This window comes from Ipomoea nil, unplaced genomic scaffold (genome assembly GCF_001879475.1).
Source record: "Ipomoea nil cultivar Tokyo-kokei standard unplaced genomic scaffold, Asagao_1.1 scaffold0317, whole genome shotgun sequence".
Taxonomy (NCBI): Eukaryota; Viridiplantae; Streptophyta; class Magnoliopsida; order Solanales; family Convolvulaceae; genus Ipomoea; species Ipomoea nil.
Genome location: NW_017616745.1, coordinates 1,330,511 through 1,350,146, shown reverse-complemented (window position 1 = coordinate 1,350,146; position 19,636 = coordinate 1,330,511). Strand labels below are relative to the sequence as shown.

Here is a 19,636-nt window from a genome sequence, read left to right as displayed (position 1 = left end):
TGATATGTTTTGAATATCGCCGGTAGTATGACATATTTATCGCTCCGTTCTAGCCCACCACCTTGGTACGAGCATGTAGCAATTGACCTTAGTTACAATAATAATAATCATTGTGTTAATGTAATATTGATAGGAGGGTACCCAACGCCTATTATGATTGTGCAGATGCATGGATTACTCTATATGTGAATCGGATCAATAGTTACAATGAGCATGTACGCTCTAATTGTACTCATGAGAATGTTATATTGGATTGAAATGGAATGAAATTTTATTTTTATATTTTATTGTGATGTTAATGTGTTTTTACATTTTTTGGCGATTGAAAATTAATTTATTACATTTTTATAAGGAAAAATTGTAATTTATGCCCATCCATAATATGTCAATATAATTATCAATGTCACCCTCGAATTATTAGTGGTGTAAATTTTGTTCCTCAATTTTCAAAACGATACATATATTACCCTTCCCAAGTGTAAATGTTGTCCCTAAATTTTCAAAACGGTACATATATTGCCCCTCCCGTAAGGTACGGGAAGGGCAATATATGTACCGTTTTGAAAATTGAGGGGTAATACTTACACCAGTACTAATAATTCAGGGGTGACATTGATAATTGACATATTATGGAAGAACATAAATTCCAATTTTCCTTTTTTTTTTTTATAATAAGGTAAAATAATGCATACAAAAAATTTAAGTTATAAAGAATATTAGAATGATAAAAAAATAAAATTAATTTTATCATTAAAATTTGTTAAACGTTAGATACTATGCAAAATAATTAAAAATATTATAGATAAAATTATTATACTATCTCAATTTGAAATAAAAATAAATAATAAATAATAAATATTTTAAATAAAAACATAATGTTTGACTAACTTTAATGAATGTGGTGCAAATAGAAAATTGTTCTATTTACACCACCTATAAAGCTAGCAAACCTATCAAAGGGTGTCCGCATGGGCAACTCGGTTGGTCATATGGGTGAACTTTGAGAAGAATGATCAGGAATCGAGTCTCACCAACGACAGTGTCCTTGTGTGCAGTAAGCAAAAATTTAGCCTATAACCTTTTAGAAAGAACCATCAAAGAGTGATGTAAATAACAATTAGGGTGGTGAAAATAGAATTCCCATTTTACTATCCATGTAATAATTAAGTGGTGAGCTAGCAAAGATGGTTGTTGAACAGCTAAGATTTGAGAAAATAAATAAATGCATGGTATTATGATGTAATGAATTCGAAAGTATTTGTTTGAAAGGAATTATTATTTGTAATATAGTTTTAACAACCATTTATATCATTAACTAAGAAGAATGGGCCCTCATGTTTGAAATATATCTGGTCAGCTGGCAGCTAGTTGAATCCTTATACCATGCATGGAGTCAAACTTAGTAAGTCAACTTAAAATATATATATATATATATATATATATATATATATATATATATATATATATTAACCAAGTTTGACTAATTTGGTTATCCTGTAATAAGAAAGTGGGTAGCTAGCAACGATGCCATGGACCCGAGTTTATATTGCATTGTGATCCCTGATTCAAAAATTAAGTATATACAATTAACACATTTCATACCTACAGTTAATAATTTCTATATCTGTAAACAAATTGAAAGCACATAACATAATAATTACAAACACATAGCATGATAACTGTAATTACAAATTATTAAAAGCATGTACAGAATATGTTAATTGCAGACACGATGTTGGTTAACATGTTATGTGTCTGCAATAACATATTTTATACATGCAGTTAACGATTTATGTGTGTAGTTATCATGTTATGCGTTTGTAATTTTCATGTGATGATATGCGTCTTCAATTTGTTTACATGTATAAAAACAGTTAACATCATGTACAAAATGTGTCAACTGCAAGTACAAAAGAGTTGTTATATCATTGACCAGGGTCCACCTGCAAGGTGGACCTTGCAAGTGGACCCGGGTCCTAAAAGACGTATAAATTGTGTATTTTTAGTATTTGAATTGTGAATTTCTAGAATATAAATTGTGTATTTTTAGTATTGGAATTGTGAATTCCTAGAATATAAATTGTGTTTCTAAGTCAAAACACATAATAACTATAAAATGGAATTCGTGAATACAATACTAGGTCATCAAATCCCAATATGTTAATATTGTGTAACTACAGTATTTGAAAGGAACTTGTGAATACAAAACTGAGTAATCAATTACATATATGTTAACATTGTGTGTTCATAGTATACAAATTGTGAATTTTTAAAAGAGTAAATTGTGAACATTTATTATGTAAATAATTATGAACATTTAGACTCGAGTCCACTCAAAATCGTTTATGGATATAAAATCTCAAGGTTATTTTTGAATCGGATCAGTGTTCACAGGTGATCGACCATTGTTGATGGTATAATTTTTCGAGGGTTGTTGGCTTGTTGAACAGATGAGATTTGAGAAAATAGATAAATGCATGGTATGATGTAATGAATTCTAAAGTAATAATTGTTTAAAAGGAATTATTATTTGTAATATAGTTTTAACAACCATTTATATCATTAATTATGAAGAATGGGCACTCATGTTTGGAATTTGGGTGTTTGTTTTATTAATAAAATTTTGTGGTCTTCATCACCCTTCATACCATATAATAGTAAGAAAGTTGTAGCTAGCTGACAGCCCACCAGCTATATATGAATCCGGCCATTATTCTGAACAGTACAACTATATATATATATATATATATATATATATATATATATATATATAAAGCATAGCTTGCCAGGCCATCAATTTCCATTTGAGTTAAGATCATCAGATAGAATAAATTTGCAGAAATTAAATGGCAGCTTCTTCCCCAACACTTCCTCAAAATCCAGGTTCAGTTGTTTAAATTTGATTCATTAATTCTAGCTAGCTTCCCCATACATGATATGATATGATGATGAAGATGATGTTGCAGATGATTACAGCAAATACCGGCCACTATACAGAGCTATATTGGCAGCAAATTGGGATGAAGCTCAAATATTCTTCAACCAAAACCCAGCAGCAATCCAATCTCCACTCACCAACCAGTTAGAGACTGCATTGCATGTTGGTGCTAAAGTAGGTAATGCCTCCTTTATGGAAAAGCTTGTAGCATTATTGTTGGATGATGAACTTGACCCCAGAGACGCCGATGGGAATACCCCACTTCACATCGCTGCCCTGCATGGAAACATTGAGGTGGCTGAAATCCTTGTTAGCAGGAATTCTAATCTCCTCTATCTTCGCAACAACTACGGTTCTTTCCCCATCCATTATGCAGTTACGAATAATCTTCCCAAAAGCAAGGATGTCTTTCTGTATTTCCTTGGTCTGACTAGGGATGATGAATACGGGCAGCCTAATCCATATGCAGGCCCAACTGGTCTCTCTATTCTTCTTAACTTAATCCTATATAAATTCTATGGTACGTATAGTACTCAATCCTTAATTATACCATGGACCAGGAACTACCTTACATTGTAGATCTTGGACCAATTTAGATTCTGTATCTATATTTGGTGCATTTCGTACATGCATGGAGTTGGTAGTTTCTGTACATGTAGCTATCATATTATGTGTCAGCAATTATCAAGTTATTTGTTTACATGTACATAAACTGTTAACTACTGTACATACATAATGTTTTAACTGAAGGTACAAAATTTTGTATCTGGTTTACAATGCAATAGGGTGACTAGGGTCTCACTCCACTATATATTGACGACCATGTTTCATGTGTATGTGTTTTGTGTTATATGACTTTTCGTGTCTTACATTATGAAATTATATACCTTATGAGTATAAATTATGTACCTCGCTCGTCTTTTCAATCTAGTTGTGTCCATAATGCTATATATGCTATGTGTCTTGTGTTGTGATTTTTTGTATTTTATGTTATGAAATTCTGTACCTTATGAGTATGAATTATGTACCTGGTTGTTTCAATTCAGGGCCCATAATGTTATACAAACCTTGGTCCATGATATAAATTGCCTATAGCAGTACATGCCCCCCGGGCAACTATATCTAATCCATCTTAATTAGCCTCTTTGCTTAGCTAGCTTATTATAATTTAATTGAATTTATATGACATATATATACAGATTTGGCTCTGCAGTTGGTTGTAAGGTACCCTGATTTGGGCCGTCATAAGACGTTACTTGCCGATACATCAGCTTTGGAGGCCATAGTTCGTAGTGAATCTTACATTATTAATAAACACAGTCTAAACTTTTGGCAAAGTTTCATATATTATTGTGAGTAACGTAACTTTCCATTTCTATCGTCTATATATATATATACTTATTCTTCAATTTCGTGCCTGCCGGCCAGGCAATTAATTAGAGCTCATTTAGATCTTTAACTTACTAGTAAAAATTGTTATTGCATGCAGGTGTTTCTAAGGCCGAGTCAACAACATCTACACCAATTTTCCACCTCATCACCTCACTACTACAATGTATGTATATATCTAAGGATGTGTGTGTATACATAACTACCTAACATGACCACATCAGATCAGAATATATAATTAGAAGCTAAGATATATAATAATAAAAAGAATAGATTTTGTTTATTATTGTTTTAATTCGATATATCTGTCTACCAGGGCTGGTAGGGAAAATCATAGTAAACAAAATGGTGCTGCACCACCAAGCTGTGAAGCTTCTTAAATGCTTGTGTGATCAACTCAAAACCCTAAATGATGCACAAGTGGACTCACTGGCAAGACATGCACTCTTTGAAGCAACGAGTTTCGACATTTGGCAAGTCATCCTAAATATTGCAGAAGCATATCCTCTATCGGTTTATTTCTCAAACTCCATGCTGCAGAATATACTTCACGTTGCAGTAATGAACCGTAGTGAAAATGTTTTTGACCTTGTTTGTGGAACCAGTGTGCTTAGGAATTTATTACCGGGTTATCTAGACATAAATCATAATACCATTTTGCATTTGGCTGGGAAATTAGCACCTCCCCACAAATTAAATCTTGTTTCTGGTGCAGCTCTTCAAATGCAACGAGAGCTGCAATGGTTTAAGGTATAATATGTCACAATCTATCTCTTATATATATGTTTTCCCCTACCATTTCATTTTTATTTTTATTTTTATTTTTTTTATGACGAAGAAACTCATAGCCATGTACTGCACCAAGGTGCCCACACGGGGTAATTAAACCCCATGCCAATCTTGTCACCACAATCTAAGGAACAATATATATATATATAATTAATTTCATTTGATCTGCAGGAAGTGGAAAAAATCACACCAATAAATTTGTTGTCATTTCCGAATAAAGATCGCAAAACTCCGAGTATGGTCTTTACGGAGGAGCATAAGGAGTTAAAGGAGGCAGGGGAGAAATGGATGAAAGACACAGTAACTTCATGCACAATTGCAGCAGCCCTCATTGTTACTGTTGTCTTTGCAGCAGCCATTACAGTTCCTGGTGGCAACAGTGGTGAAAATGGCCTCCCAATCTTCTCCAACCACAATGCTTTCACAGTATTTGCCATCTCAAATGCTGCATCTCTCTTCACATCTGCCACTTCCTTGCTCGTCTTCTTGTCCATCCTAACTTCGCGCTATGCAGAACAAGACTTCCTATATGCTCTCCCCAACAGATTAATCATAGGCCTCTTCACCTTGTTTTTGTCCATAATATTTATGATGATTGCCTTTTCCGCCACAGTTTATCTGGTATTTGGGCATAACAGAAGGGGAGTTCTTATTATAGTAGCTGCATTTGCATGTTTGCCGGTCACTTCATTTGTGCTTCTTCAATTCCCTCTGCTTGTAGCTTTGGTGTCATCTACATACGGACGGGGCATTTTCGATCAGCGCGGCTTTCCCCAGCTCCCATATTGACTTGCATGCCACTCATAATTAATTGGTTGAAGATAGGCAAACTCTAGACTTTGTAATGAAAGGCAAACTCTAGAAATTGTATATATAATTATATACTAGTGCAAATCGGTGAGGGACAAAGAAAAAAGTCAATAAACAATAAAATAGTTCCATAGGGTCAAACTTGGTAACTCAACTTAAAATTTTGTTTTTACCCAAGCTTGACTGATTTGGCTAGGGTGTTGCTATTTGTACCACCCTAGTGTAAATAACTTTAGAATTCTAAAAAGTGAAAATTTTCAACAATTTCATTGGTGGTGTAAATAGCCATTAGGGTGTAAATATGACTATTTATACCAGGGTCAAATGTAATTTAATTGCACAAAATAAATTAGGTATTGGAATTAGTGTTTAAAAAAATGTATTGAAATTATAAATATTATTTTAATAAATTTAAATTAAATAATTAAATTTAAAAATTAAAACATTAAAAAAAAAAACCAACACCATTTTTTTAATGTTTTGATTTTTAAATTTTTAAATAATTATTTAATTTAAATTTAATAGGTGTACTAATTGCTTCTAGATATAATGTGATACATGTTTTGAGTATTGCCGGTAGTACGACATATTTACTGCTCCGATCTAGCCCACCACCTTGGTACGAGCATGTAGCAATTGACCTTAGTTACATTAATAATAATCATTATGTTAAGATAACATTGCCAGGAGGGTACCCAATGCGTATTATGATTGTGCAGATGCATGGATTACTCCATATGTGAATCATATCAATATTTACAATGAGCATGTACGCTCTATTTATACTCATGAGAATGTTATACTGGATTGAAATGGAATGAAATTTTATTTTTATATTTTATTGTGATGTTAATGTGTTTTTACATTTTTTAACGATTGAAAATTAATTTATTATATTTTTATAATAAGGTAAAATAATGCATACAAAAAATTTGAGTTATAAAGAATATTAGAATGACAAAAAATAAAATTAATTTTATTAAACGTTAGATACTACATAAAATAATTAAAAAATATTATAAACAAAATTATTATACTTTCACAATTTGAAATAAAAATAAATAATAAATAATAAATATTTTTAAATAAAAACATTATGTTTGACTAATTTTAATGAAGTTGGTACAAATAGCATACTGTTCCATTTATACTACCTATAAAACTAGCAAACCTATCAAAAACTAGCAAACCTATCAAATAGTGGTGTAAATATCAATCAGGGTTGTGAAAATAGAATTCCTATAATTAGCATGGCTATTCCTGTAATAGTTAAGTGGTTAGCTAGCAAAGATGGTTGTTGAACAGCTAAGATTTGAGAAAATAAATAAATGCATGGTATTATGATGTAATGAATTCGAAAGTATTTGTTTAAATGGAATTATTATTTGTAATATAATATAGTTTTAACAACCATTTATATCATTAATTAAGAAGAATGGGCCCTCATGTTTGAAATTTGGGTGTTCGTTTTATTAATAAAATTTTGTCGTCTTCATCACCCTTCAAAGTTCATACCATATAATAGTAGGAAAGTTGTAGCTAGCTGCCAGCTGACCAGCTGTTGAAACAATCCTTATACCATGGAGTCAAACTTAGGTGTGTTTGGTTCGCACATGAGAATCGAAATTAGAATGAGTATTAAATACTTGGTAAATAGTAATGAGTTTTAGTGAAAGTATTTTGCATGTTTGGTATTGGTAGTAGTGTGGAATGTGAATTATTATCAATGATGCTGTTTTGTTGGAATATGGACTACATCGGAGAAGCAGAGATGGAGCAGATTGAAGAAAAAGAAGATTAATTGTTATTCTGATAAAGTGTGTGTATTACAGAGAAGACAAAAGACTATATATGAAGCGGTTAAAGCATAAGAGGATTAGACAAAAATAGCCCTATGCTATTTTTATCTTCCAACACCCCCCGGTAAGCTGGAGCGTGTAGATCCTACATGCCCAGCTTAAATACAAAAGGTAGTGAGGACTGCTACTGTAAACATATAGCGAAGCAAAACAGAGCTTTTAGTGTAGAAACATCTCCAGATTGAGAGACAAGCAGTAAAAAAAAAAATATAGCAACTCTTCCACCTACTTCATGGCAACTCTTCATCCTTCTTGAAATTTGATGCTAGCCAATTGTATAGAATTTCTCTCTGAAACAATACATGTATACTGATTGTGGAGCAGGTCAAATTTGTTTCCAGCATGTTGAGCAGCAAATTCTTTCTCTTCATGGATCATCTTAAACCAATTGTCAAAAAAACCATTAAGATGAATGACCTTCTCTGAAAAGGTTCGACTTTGATTATCCAATTTAGTGAGTTTCATAGCCAGAAAATTGACAAAATCACGAAGGTTCTTTACTTCCTGAAGTGCCATTTCTAATCTGTCAGCAACATCTTTGTTGCTAGATATAAGTTCACACTTCTCTTTCTCTAAATTCTGTGAAATGTTGCTCAAATTTCTCAACTCATCTCCTTTCAGTCTTGATTCAAGATTCAACTCTTCCAATTTAGACTTCAAAGTCTCCACGATCACCGCACCAAGATCAAATACGAGGATGTTTTTCTCACCACCTTTCTTGTCCAGTCCATAGGTAATGGCAGCGGCAGCTGGTTCATTAATAATTCTTGCAACATTAAGTCCAGCAATAATACCAGCATCCTTGGTAGCTTGCCTTTGAGCATCATTGAAGTATGCAGGCACAGTAACAACAGCATCCTTAATTTTCTTCCCAAGGAATGCTTTAGCTGTCTCCTTCATCTTTGTTAGAATCATGGCACTGATTTCCTCAGGGCTGAAGACTTTAACTTCCCCATCTCTGATTTTGACTTGTATATAAGGCTTGCCATCCTTGTTAATAATCTTGTAAGGAACAAGCTTCATATCCCTCTGGACTTCCTTATCCTCAAACTTTCTTCCAATAAGCCTCTTAACATCAAAGACAGTCCTTTCATGGTTGACAGCTGCCTGGTTCTTTGCAGCCTCACCAATCAATCTTTCTGTGTCAGTGAATGCCACCCATGATGGTGTAATACGATTTCCTTGATCATTTGCTATGATTTCAACATGACCATTCTTGTAAACACCAACACAGGAGTAAGTTGTTCCAAGATCAATTCCAATAACAGTTCCTAATTTTGTTGCCTCCTCCTTTGCGATAGAAACTGCAGATAGACATCCAATGAAGACGATCGCTATCACGACGAGCGAACCACCTCGCCTCCAATAGCCTCCCACGACCACGTTCACCGCACCTTTTTTAGTGTCCAACCCAGCGTTCCTGGGATTCAGGCTCACTAATGCATTTTTACAAACAGTTGGTGTATCTAGCAATTGTTCACTAATCTCAACACAATCAGCATGTCTAACCCCCTCAATAGCCTTACAAAAAGACGTAGATGCTAGATTAGAAGGATTACCAGATTCTGGCTTAGACACCTCCTCACCAAACGCTCTATTTTCAGCTAACTTCGATTCAGCGGCAGATTCTATTTCCGCCTCTGTGTCTCCGCGATGCTGATCGCTAGTTGGAGTCGTCTCTCTGCTGAAACTGCAATGGAAATAATAATTTGAATTGTCGGTTACGAAATCCTCTTCCTGCAGATCCAAAGATCTCCAGATCTCATTCGCAACCTCTCTTGACTTGCGATGTGCGGCGCCTGAGCTCTTCGACGTTGACGGAGCACGATCAGACGTCGCAGAGACAGCCGGAGACATTGAATTTTCCGAGAAATTCACGTCGATTTCATTGTTCGGCTTCCTAGCTTTACCGGACAACGAAAACCTCTCAACGCTAAAAATCGCCTTCCGCTACGGATCGGCTACGGGCATCTGCTGCTCCGAACTCAGATTCCCCTGCGAAATCATTGACGATGCTGATCTAACTGGTGATCGAGCACCGGCATCGTTGCTACGCATCCTCTGCGGATGGATTGGAATCATCCTCTGCGGATGGATCAGAATCATCCTCTGCGGATTAACTAGGATTGCACAGAGACTATTCAGGTGTCGGCGTCGCTTCGCTTCATCGACTTCTCCGGCACCGGAAAATGCAGCAGCGTGGATGAGCTCCCGCCGCTCTGATACCATGTTGGAATATGGACTACATCGGAGAAGCAGAGATGGAGCAGAATGAAGAAAAAGAAGATTGATTGTTATTCTGATAAAGTGTGTGTATTACAGAGAAGACAAAAGGCTATATATGAAGCGGTTAAAGCATAAGAGGATTAGACAAAAATAGCCCTATGCTATTTTTATCTTCCAACATGTTTGGTTATGTATAATCATATAATGAGAATAAAGATTTTAAAAATACAAGAACACACAATCAAGACAATTGATTCTAATATAAAGACATCCAAAACAACAATATGAACAAAAAAATAAAAACAAAAATTTAAAAGCACTAATCAAAGGGGATGAGAAGGAATAAGGGAATGAAAGGAGATGATACCCTTATTTTATTTGGGTATGAGTTTTTCAATTAATGGGATATTTGAGACCCATAGTAGTGTTCTAAAAACCTATCAACTAAAAAATACCAATCACTTTGATACTTATTCCTTAGAGCTAAACCTGTCAACCAAACACACCCTTAGTAACTCAACTTAAAATCTTATTATTATTATTATTATTATTATTATTATTATTATTATTATTATTATTATTATTATTATTATTATTATTATTATTATTATTATTATTATTTTATTTTTTATTTTTTATTTTTTACAAAGTTTGACTAATTTCGTTGTCCTGTAATAAGAAAGTGGGTAGCTAGAAAAGATGGTTGTCAATTGTTATACTATGGATCCGAGTTAATATTGCATTGTGAACTCTAATTTAAAAATTAAGTATATATAGTTAACATATTCTGTACCTGCAGTTAATAATTTCTGTATCTATAAACAAATTGAAAGCACATAATATAGTAATTACAAACACATAACATGATAACTGCAGACTGAAATTATTAACTGCATGTATAAAATATGTTAATTGTAGACACATAAGCTGTTGGTTAACATGTTATGTGTCTGCAATAACATATTTTGTATATCCAGTTAACAATTTATGTGTGTAGTTATCATGTTATTGTTTGTAATTTTCATGTGATGCATCTTCAATTTGTTTATACAAGTACAAAAACAGGTAACTGCATAGAATGTGTCAAACTCAAGTACAAAAGAGTTGTATACCATGGACCAGGGTCCACCCACAGGTGGGCCCACCTACAAGGTGAACCTTTCAGGTGGACCATGGTCCTAAACGTCGTATAAATTATGTATTTTTAGTATTGAAATTGTGAACTTCTAAAATATAAATTGTGTTTCTAAGTAAAAACACATAATAACTATAGAATGGAATTTGTGAATACAATATAGGGTCATCAAATCCTAATATGTTAATATTGTGTCACTACAGTATTTGAAAGGAACTTGTGAATACAAAATAGGGTAATCAATTACATATATGTTAATATTGCGTGTTCGTAGTATACAAATTGTAAATTTTTAAAAAGGTAAATTGTGAACATTATGTAAATTATGAACATTTAGACTCGGGTCCACCCTACAAGGTGGGCCCAGGTCCACAAAATAGTTTACAGATATAAAATCTCAAGGTTATTTTTGAATCGGATCAGAGTTCACAATGCAAAGTAGACCATTGTTCATGGTACAAGTTTTCGAGGGTTGTTGAACAAATCAGATTTGAGAAAATAGATAAATGCATGGTATGATGTAATGAATTCTAAAGTAATAATTGTTTAAAAGGAATTATTATTTGTAATATGGTTTTAACAACCATTTATATCATTAATTAAGAAGAATGGGCACTCATGTTTGGAATTTGGGTGTTCGTTTTATTAATAAAATTTTGTCGTCTTCATCACATTCATACCATATAATAGTAGGAAAGTGGTAGCTACCTGACAGCCGACCAGCTATATATACCGACCATTATTCTGAACAACTATATATTAATCATAGCGTGCCAGGCCATCGATTTCCATTTGAGTTAAGATGATCAGATAGAATAAATTTACAGAAATTAAATGGCAGATTCTTCCCAAACACTTCCTCAAAATCCAGGTAGAGTGGTTTAAATTTGATTCATTAATACTAGCTAGCTTCCCCATACATGATATGATGATGGTATGATGTTACTCCTTGTCCTATTTTACCTGTTTATCACCATACCACCCCCACGATCACGTTTTATTATTATTATTATTATTATTATTATTATTATTATTATATTCTAAACAAAACAATTAAAATGTTTAATTATACAATGCTGACTCATTTTTTAAAAAATGAATCAAACCTTAAAACAGCTATTAAACCAAATTAAACTAAACATTGAAAATGAAAATGTTTTATGATAGTTATTTTCCTATTTTCCTATTTACTTATTATATTTTTTTTCAGTTTAGGTTTTGACCATTTTGCTTTAATTTTCTTTTTCTTTTTGAATCTTTTATTAAATTGGATTTGTGGGCTTTTAGGTTATTAGGTATTATTGTTCAAAAAAAAAAGGTCATTATTAGGTATTAGAATTTTTGGTTATTTTTTTTTAAATAATAAAAAATAAAAAATTGGAAACCTAGGCGCCTACGGTCTTTTTCAACACGGCTTAATATTATGAAAAATTAAAGAGATAAAGTACAAATAAGTAACTGAAATATTTGGGAAAGGCAATTAAGTCATCAAACTCAAATAACCCTTAATAAGTCATTGAATCCGAAAAAAAAAAAAAAAACAATTAACATTTTTAACAAGTTAAGTTCAGGTTTTTGCTGATTGAATTGTCAAATTTAAAATAGTTTTAGTCTGGTTAGACACATAAAATGAGACGAAGGGAGTAATTAATTGTAGCTAGGTAGCTAGCTTCCCCGGCCCAAATATGATATTATATGATGATGACGACGATGAGGATGATGTTGCAGTTGATTACAGCAAATACCGGCCACTATACAGAGCAATATTGGCAGCAAATTGGGATGAAGCTCAAATATTCTTCAACCAAAACCCCGCAGCAATTCAATCTCCACTTAAGACGGACTTAGAGAGTGCATTGCATGTTGGTGCTAGAGTAGGTAATGCCTCCTTTATGGAAAAGCTTGTAGCATTATTGTTGGACCATGAACTTAGCCCCAGAGACGACTATGGGTCTACCCCACTTCACATCGCTGCCCGGCATGGAAACATTGAGGTGGCTCATATCCTTATTCGCAGGAATTCTAATCTCCTCTATCTTCAAAACAAACAAGGTTTTTTCCCCATCCATTATGCAGCTGGGAATGATCGCAAAAGCAAGGACGCCTTTCTGTATTTCCTTCGTCTCACTAGGGATGATGAATACGGGCAGCCTAATCCATATGAAGGCCCAACTGGTGTCACTATGCTTGTTGAATTAATCATATATAAATTCTATGGTACGTATATATAGTCGTCCAACTATATCTTAATTACCCTCTTTGCTTAGCTAGCTTATTATAATTTAATGGTATATATATACAGATTTGGCTCTGCAATTGGTTGAAAGGTACCCTGATTTGGGCCATCATAAGAGGTTAGGTAACGATGTTTCAGCTTTGGATGCCATAGTTATTTATGACTGTTCCATTGTTAACAAACACAGTCTAAACTTTTGGCAAAGTTTCATATACTATTGTGAGTAACTTTTCCGTTTCTATTGTCTATCTTTATTTATATATATACTTATTCTTCAATCTCGTGCCTGCCAGCCAATTAATTATCGCTCATTTGGATTTTCAAGTTATTAGTGAAAATTATTATTGCATTGCATGCAGGTGTGTCTAAGGCCGAGTCAACAACATCTACACCAATTTTCCACCTCATCACCTCACTACTACAATGTATGTATGCAACTATGGATGTGTGTGTATACATAACTACCTAACATTACCACATCAGATCAGAATATATAATTGGAAGATATATAATAGCAAAACTAATAGATTTTGTTTATTATTGTTTTAATTCTATATATCTATCTATCTATTAGGGCTGGTAGAGAAGAGCATAGTAAACAAAATGGTGCTACACCACCAAGCTATGAAGCTTCTTAAATGCTTGTGCGATCAACTCAAAACCCTAAATGATACACAAGTGACCTCACTGACAGATAATGCACTCCTTGAAGCAACGAGTTTAGACATTTGGCAAGTTATCTTAAATATTGCGGAAGCATATCCTTTGACGGTTTATTTCGGAAACTCCATGCGGCAGAATATACTTCATGTTGCAGTAATGAACCGTAGCGAAAATGTTTTTAACCTTGTTTGTGGAACCAGTGTGCTTAGGACTAATTTTCCGGATTATAGAGACACAGATAATAATAGCGTTTTGCATTTGGCTGGGAAATTGGCACCTCCCCAGAAACTAAATCTTGTTTCTGGTGCAGCTCTTCAAATGCAACGAGAGCTTCAATGGTTTAAGGTATGGTATGTCACAATCTCTTATATATTCTCCCCCAATCTAAGGATGAAACACACACACATATATGATTATTTCATCTGAACTACAGGAAGTGAAAAAAATTACACCATCATATTTCTTGTCATATCGGAATGAAGATAAAAAAACTCCTAGTATGGTCTTTACGGAGGAGCATAAGGAGTTAAAAGAGGCAGGGGAGAAATGGATGAAAGACACAGCAACTTCATGCACAATTGCAGCAGCCCTCATTGTTACTATAGTCTTTGCAGCATCCATTACAGTTCCTGGTGGCAATAATGGTGAAAATGGCCTCCCAATCTTCTCAAACTACACCGCTTTCACAATATTTGGCATTTCAAATGCTGCATCTCTCTTCACATCCACCACTTCCTTGCTCGTCTTCTTGTCCATCCTAACTTCGCGCTTTGCAGAACAAGACTTCCTATACGCTCTTCCCAAGAGATTAATCATAGGCCTCGTCACCTTGTTTTTGTCCATAATATTTATGATGATTGCCTTCTCCGCCACAGTGTATCTCGTATTTGGGCATAACAGAAGGGGAGTTCTTATTATAGTGGCTGCATTTGCATGTTTGCCAGTCACTTCATTTGTGCTTCTTCAATTTCCTCTGCTTGTAGCTTTGGTGTCATCTACGTACGGACGGGGCATTTTCGATCAGCGTGGTTTTCCCCAACTCCCATATTGATTTGCATGTCTACTCATAATTAATTAATTGGTTGATGATAGGCAAACTCTAGACTTCTGCTCCAGTTTCTAGATGATCACATTGATTCCCTTTTGTCAATTATGGTAAAAAAGGGGGAGTTAATTTCTTGAGGGAGAGCAACCAAAGCTCATGCGGTAAAACTCTATTTTTGGTTTGTTAGTTTGGTGAACAAATTCTAGTATTTGAAACTTTACTCGTTAGATACATTGCTTGGCGGCAAGCATATTGGATGATGGAATAATTAGTTATTGAATTGACCTGGTTGGTTATTCATGATTGATGGATGATGGTTTTCTTGGGATAATATCTTATAAAATATGTTATCTGACAAAGTAAGCAATATCATGCTTAATCTAATGTGTGAAAGAAGCAGAAGAAGGAGACTGATCACCATTGCTGTTGTTACTGCTTGGGACCTAAGGGCTTTTAGGTCTTTTCCTTGTAGTTAGTTATAACTGCATTTGCCTCCTTTTTTCCTTGTATAAATGCTGAGCTATGTTCAGCTCAGATGGATTTTGATTTTTCATTCTTCTCTTCTCATCACCATTGTAAACATTGAGAGCTCAATACATCCTACTGTTCTTTCCTCTTCCATACAGCATGAACTAAACCAAACTCAACATGGTATCAGAGCGTCACCGATCTTATGCCGCAGTGGTGACGATGGAAGATCAAATCGTCGATGAGAATCAGACTGGACAAATGGGAGGTTCTTCGAATCAGAATCAAAATTCGATGAACAATAGCCCCATCCAGCGTTCTGATGAGTTCAACGATCCAATGTACTTACACTTTACAGAAAATCCAAATCTGATCCTTGTATCACCACCGCTATCCGAATTGAACTATGCGTCCTGGAGTAGGTCGATGAAGATAGCTTTGGAAGTCAAAAATAAGTATGGCTTCGTTGATGGAACGATTCTGAATCCTGGAGAATTGGATCCGAATTATGCAGTTTGGAGGAGGTGTAACAACATCGTTTGCTCGTGGATCTTCAAGTCTCTCAAAGCCACGATTGCGGAAAGTGTTCTGTATATAGAAAACTCAGCAGACATTTGGAGCACTCTCAAACGAAGGTATTCACAAGTCGATCCTCATAGGATCGCAGAGCTAAAGAATCAGATCTTTAAGTGTTCACAAGGTAACCTTACTGTTAACGAATACTTTACTAAGTCTAATGCCTTGTGGATGCAACTAAATACAATGAGACCTGTTCCCTTATGCGAATGTGTACTGAAGTGCTCATGCACTCTTCTAAGTAAAATTCAGAAGGAAAAAAAAGAAGATCAGATAATCAGATTTTTGGAAGGTCTGAATGAAGACTATGAGTCTATTAAAACAGGAGTCCTTGTCATGGACCCTATCCCTGTGATGGAGAAGGTTCTTAATATGACACTAAAAATGGAGAGAAAGATCAAAAAATCTATTGACCAGAAGAGTAATGACCTAATGCATTCTAATGCTGTCCAGAATGTCCAGGATAGTTGTGAGGAACAAGCTGTTGTAGCTACTACTTCTTCTAACAGTAATAAGAAGAAGTTTAACAATAATTCAGGGAGAAGTGTACCTATTGTGGTATAGTAGGTCATACCATTGAAAAATGTTATAAAAAACATGGATATCCATCAGGTTGGGTTCCAGGATACAAATCCAAAGCAAAGCAAGGTCAGGATACACAACAAGCTCTGAGTGCTTCTGTGAGCCAAGCTAATGATGTTGGAATTTCTTCTGAGCAATTCCAGAAGTTGCTAACTCTCCTGCAATCTCAAAATCAAGCTGGTCATTTCTCAACAAGTGCAGCAGTGACTGGACTTAGACCAGACTTCAAGCAGTCTACTGAAAATCACAGTGAAGGCAGGTTTATTTCCAACCTCCATTTAAATACTGTATTGAACTCTTCTGATGTTTGGATAATGGACTCAGGAGCAACAGACCATATTACATGCTCCTTAGAGTATTTTGAGACATATCATAGTACTCATGAAGTTTCTGTTAGACTGCCTAATGGTGAATCAGTGAAAGTTACACATATAGGGGATATCAGTAGTTATCAATTCAACAATTACAGACCAATTTGGCTGGAGTTGGGACTGGGGTTTTCTGACCAACACAAACATATATATGATTCATTTCATCTGATCTGCAGGAAGTGAAAAAAATCACACCATCACGTTTCTTTTCATTTTGAAATAAATATGGCAAAACTCCGAGTATGGTCTTTACGGAGGAGCATAAGGAGTTAAAAGAGGCAAGGGAGAAATGGATGAAAGAGACAGCAACTTCATGCACAATTGCAGCAGCCCTCATTGTTACTGTCATCTTTGCAGTAGCCATTACAGTTCCTGGTGGCAACAGTGGTGAAAATGGCCTCCCAATCTTCTCCGACCGCAATGCTTTCACAGTATTTGGCATCTCAAATGCTGCATCTTTCTTCACATCCGCCACTTCCTTGCTCGTCTTCTTGTCCATCCTAACTTCGCGCTATGCAGAAGAAGACTTCCTATATGCTCTTCCCACCATATTAATCATAGGCCTCTTCACCTTGTTTTTGTCCATAATATTTATGATGATTGCCTTCTCCGCCACAGTGTATCTGGTATTTGGGCATAACAGAAGGGGAGTTCTTATTATAGTAGTTGCATTTGCATGTTTGCCAGTCACTTCATTTGTGCTTCTTCAATTCCCTCTGCTTGTAGCTTTAGTGTCATCTACATACGGACGGCGCATTTTCGATCAACGCGGCTTTCCCCAGCTCCCATATTGACTTGCATGCCACTCATAATTAATTTGTTGAAGATAGGCAAACTCTAGACTTTGTAATGAAAGGCAAACTCTAGAAATTGTATATATACTAGTGCAAACCGGTGAGGGACAAAGAAAAAAGTCAATAAACAATAAAATAGTTCCATAGGGTCAAACTTGGTAACTCAACTTCAAAATTTTGTTTTTACCCAAGCTTGACTGATTTGGCTAGGGTGTTGCTATTTGTACGACCCTTGTGTAAATAACTTTAGAATTCTAAAAAGGTGAAAATGTTCAACAATTTCATAGGTGGTGTAAATAGCAATTAAGGTGTAAATATGACTATTTATACCAACCTGGTGAAATGTAATTTAATTGCACAAAATAAATTAGGTACTGGAATTAGAGTTTTCAAAAAAAAAATATTGAAATTATAAATATTATTTTAATAAATTTAGATTAAATAATTAAATTTAAAAATTAAAACATTTAAAAAAAAGACGACATATTTATTGCTCCGATCTAGCAGACCACCTTGGTATGAGCATGTAGCAATTGACCTTAGTTACATTAATAATACATTAATAATAATCATTAATTCATTATGTTAAGATAACATTGACAGGAGGGTACCCAATGCCTATTATGGTTGTGCAGATGCATGGATTACCCTATATGTGAATCGGATCAATAGTTACAATGAGCACGTACGCTCTAATTATACTCATGAGAATGTTATATTGGATTGAAATGGAATGAAATTTAAATTTTATATTTTATTGTGATGTTAATGTGTTTTTACATTTTTTAGCGATTGAAAATTAATTTGTTATATTTTTATAATAAGGTAAAATAATGCATACAAAAAATTTAAGTTATAAAGAATATTAGAATGGCAAAAAATAAAATTAATTTTATTATTAAAATTTATTAAACGTTAGATACTATACAAAATAATTTAAAAATATTATAGACAAAATTATTATACTGTCACAATTTGAAATAAAAATAAATAATAAATAATAAATATTTAAAAAAAAACGTAATGTTTGATTAATTTTAATGAAGATGGTACAAATAGTAAATTGTTCCATTTATACTACCTATAAAGCTAGCAAACCTATCAAATGGTTGTGTAAATATCAATTAGGGTTGTGCAAATAAAATTCCTGTAATTAGCATGGCTATCCCTGTAATAATTAAGTGGTTAGGTAGCAAAGATGGTTGTTGAACAGCTAATATTTGAGAAAATAAATAAATACATGGTATTATGATGTAATGAATTCGAAAGTATTTGATTCAATGGAATTATTATTTGTAATATAATAATATAGTTTTAACAACCATTTATATCATTAATTAAGAAGAATGGGCCCTCATGTTTGAAATTTGGGTGTTCGTTTTATTAATAAAATTTTGTCGTCTTCATCACCCTTCATAGTTCATACCATATAATAGTAGGAAAGTTGTAGCTAGCTGCCAGCTGACCAGCTGTTGAAACAATCCTTATACCATGGAGTCAAACTTAGGTGTGTTTGGTTCGCAAATGAGAATCGAAATTGAAATGAGTATCAAATACTTGGTAAATGGTAATGAATTTTAGTGAAAGTATTTTGCATGTTTGGTACTGGTAGTAAGGTGGATTGTGAATGATTATTAATAATGTTGTTTGGTTATGTATGATCTTATAATGAGAATAAAGATTTTAAAAATATAAGAACACAAAATCAAGATAATTGATTCTAATATAAAGACATCCCAAACATCAATATGAACA

At 34.0% G+C, this 19,636-nt stretch overlaps 2 long non-coding RNA genes across 2 annotated transcripts; one reads left to right on the top strand and one right to left on the bottom strand.

Annotated features, from left to right (window-relative positions):
• Positions 1 to 852: 852 nt before the first annotated feature.
• Positions 853 to 19,009, bottom strand: LOC109168276. Its single transcript, XR_002052064.1, has 2 exons — positions 18,980 to 19,009; positions 853 to 950 (listed from the first exon to the last, which is right to left on the bottom strand). It is a non-coding gene; the product is annotated as an uncharacterized LOC109168276 (long non-coding RNA).
• Positions 4,251 to 4,656, top strand: LOC109168259. Its single transcript, XR_002052046.1, has 3 exons — positions 4,251 to 4,290; positions 4,428 to 4,493; positions 4,644 to 4,656. It is a non-coding gene; the product is annotated as an uncharacterized LOC109168259 (long non-coding RNA).
• Positions 19,010 to 19,636: the final 627 nt, after the last annotated feature.